At 34.0% G+C, this 3,236-nt stretch overlaps 1 protein-coding gene across 4 annotated transcripts in view; it reads left to right on the forward strand.

The window, feature by feature from the left end:
- ZNF536 (zinc finger protein 536) overlaps positions 1-1,197 on the forward strand; it is a 415,977-nt gene extending 414,780 nt beyond the window's left edge. For all 4 annotated transcript variants that reach the window (XM_043494950.1, XM_043494953.1, XM_043494952.1 and 1 more), the window contains one exon: positions 1-1,197. This exon is cut by the window's left edge and continues 3,453 nt beyond it. The gene's annotated coding sequence lies outside the window, so the exon portion shown is untranslated.
- Positions 1,198-3,236: the final 2,039 nt, after the last annotated feature.

The following is a 3,236-nucleotide window of genomic DNA, read 5'->3' on the forward strand; positions in this document are numbered from 1 at the left end:
CCAAAGCAGACTAAATACTTCTAAAGTGCAGAAAGTAGAGGGAGAGGGGAGCCTTGCACAGGAAAACTGAGAAGGAAACAACAATGGGAAATTTTAACAGAATTAGATGAAACCGCTCACACTCTCCTAATAATGTCATACTGGAGCTGAGCTGAGCTGATTCTCCAATCCTTGTGCGTGTGAGACCAGTAGAGTTAATTTACAAAATTACTTAGTGATGTTAAGAACAGAAGACTAGCAATGAGAAAATTCAGAGTTAATCAGTTGTTGAAGGTTACATCTAGGAATTGACTTTTCAGTTTAATTGGTGGAATGCAAATATTGCCATGACAAATCATGTGACTAGTCCCATTTAAGAGAAAAATGAAAAGCTACATGTAATTAGGAAAAATTGCATTTATAGTAGATCAAATTTGGGTTCAAATTCAAGAAGTTCATCAAAATGACTAATATACGTTTTGGGGTTTCTCACAATGTTTCCTGATGTAACCCACAATCTTATCTGGGAAGTATAGTATGTAAAAATGCCAAGGCAGGCTCTATTTGCTTCAGTATATGAATTCTACTCTGCCGTGCTCAAGGGGTGCTGTCATATCAAGAGGTCACTGTATCCAGGAGCCAGGGAAAACAAACCATTTTTTTCCTCCAAAGATTTTCAAGCCTTCTTTCAGGTTCAACAGACGTTAAATGAAAATGTGGATCCCAATATATTGAACAGAAACAGTTTCTCTGCACCTCGATGGAAATGTTCACAAACACAATCTCCTTTATTATCCAATATGCATAATAGAATCCTATGATTAAATGGTTCGCATATTCTTTAGGAACCATGGAAAAGAACCACCATGAGGCCTTGTACCACAAAACATGGCAACACCAGCCAAGCTGTTCCACGGGAAACAGAATGTCTGAAAGAGTTAAATACTGTTGTCTCAAAAAAAGGCAATTTGTAATGATTTTTTGTTAGCCCAGCTGATCAGCAGCCTTCATACGCAGATGGTGAATGTTTTGACAAGAATCTTTCTACCTAACATCAGAAAGCTGCTCTCAGCTTTAAGACAATGTTTCTTGTTGAAACTTTTATAAGGACTATAACCCCTTCGTCTATTGTAATTTGGGAATTGAATATTTCCCTTATCTGTTTAACATCTGTATTGTAACAGTATATTATAAAAATCTCACCTTGTGTATTGTAAGCACGATCCCAGTGAAATTATTCTTAAGCATTGTGTTTTTCGTTTCTGCGTATCACTGCTTGGCATGATCTACCAAAGTGAAAGTATGTTTCCATGGGGAAGGTTGGGCAGGGGGCAAGGGGAAGGTAAAACTATAGTGTAATGTAATATTAAAAGTATAATCCAGCTAAGCACTAAACAAAGGGATTGTGAAGAGTTCTGCAACTCCTCACCTGTTGGTGTTGCTAAATGTATTTTGTTTTTTGTTTTTTGTTTTTTTTAAAGAGTCTCAACAAACAGGGAAATCATAGGAAAAGAGGAGGTAGAAAATTTAAATGATCCCAGAGTGAACTGGTTTGCTGTTAATACAGAAATACAGAGCAAGACACATTTAATGGGCTCTATTTTTTATTATACTATGCTGAATAATTAAGTTTGAGTCTAAGTGTCACATAGATTTATCTTTTAATTAAAAAAGCATGGTTTACGCATATTTGAGTGGTAGTCCAAATAAATGCAATATAGAAATTTATGTTTGTTTATCTAGGTGTTAATTACCTAGAGATTGTTCTGGATTACTTCTTTTTATAAAGTGTCATAGGCTCATGTCACAAGTAATAAAGCTTAACAGTGGAACCTTATCAATTTGCTAACTATAATGCTAGTGTGACCTGAAGGAAAGGGAAAAAAAAAAACCTTCGGAAAATGTTCTGCGTGTGTACCCCATTCAACACACAAAAAACCCACACATTGAACAAGGCAATCATTTTAAAATGTTCTCATAAGTAAAAGTACAAATACATCTTCAGTGTTTTACAACCTTTCATGCGTGTAATTATTTATATAACACACTGTTATTTATGCCTGTGAACTAAATGTTGTGCAAAGACAGACATGGTAAAATAAGATGTATTTTACCTGGTGGGAAGCAACACATTTGATGTATGAAGGAACATTTACAAACATGGAACACATATTAAAAGTGAGACTTAGATGTAATTTCCTTAATATTTTGAAAAGATTTTTACAATGTATCTAGAAACCAAGATGAAGAGAAATGCAAAACTGAAGTCTAAAGATAAAAAAAACATGCATTTCAATAGTGCTAACAGAGGAGAAAAAATATGTACAGACACAAATTGTTCATCATATTCTCTGTCCATCTGGTTTTTCTTTGTTTATGACCAGAATTTATATTAGAATTCCATAGAATCATGTGGAATGATGCTGAACACTGGCAGAGAAAGCTAACGCCACAGCACGTTCAAATAGAGGACTAGCTTTTTAGCTAGTGTAAATCAAATGGGAATTCACTGATTTTCACCAAGAGAGAATCTGGTCCAGGGTTTTGAAAGGCTAAGAAATTTTTCTTACTGTTTTTTTGTTTTTTGTTAAATGGTGGGAGGAGGAGGGAGCAGGCAAAGGAAAGGGAAAAAATCCTTTATTTATTCTTTGCTTAGCATTCTGATGACCTGAAAATAATATTAACTTTCTGTTACACCACATTATTTGCAAACTTTTTTGAGAACCTCCACCCTTCGATATCACAAGAAAATCAATGAAAAATACTCTAAGTGTTCATGCTCATTAATTCTTGCTTCATCTACAGTTTCTCAAAATGGGAAGAAGACTGGAAACAAAGTAATAAAGGGTTGTCTTCTGTTTGTTACACAACAATTATTCCTGCAGAAATAGATTACAAAAGCTTTGTTTCTTGTGCAGACAGTGGTAGTCAATGAGGTAAATCTGAAGAGATGCGGTAGTAGGTAAATTTAATGTTTAGAAAGTTGCTAAATAAGACAGCTTTGAAAATAAATTTAAATGAATTTAAATATATTTCTTTCTAAATTTTAAAGGAATTCAAATATGTATATTTCTCATAAATATAAAGTTAAAGGCAAACATTTTTTTAAATAACCTAATTTTGGCCCCAACAACCATATTAAAATTCCTAAAAAAAGTGGCCTGAAGTGTAGAGCAGTAAATTTAAATCAATGGGCGCTCAGCACTTTCGAAAAATCAGGTCATTTATTCAAGATTCTAAATATAGATCGAGGAATC

This window comes from Dermochelys coriacea, chromosome 12, assembly GCF_009764565.3.
Source record: "Dermochelys coriacea isolate rDerCor1 chromosome 12, rDerCor1.pri.v4, whole genome shotgun sequence".
In the NCBI taxonomy this organism is placed as follows: domain Eukaryota; kingdom Metazoa; phylum Chordata; order Testudines; family Dermochelyidae; genus Dermochelys; species Dermochelys coriacea.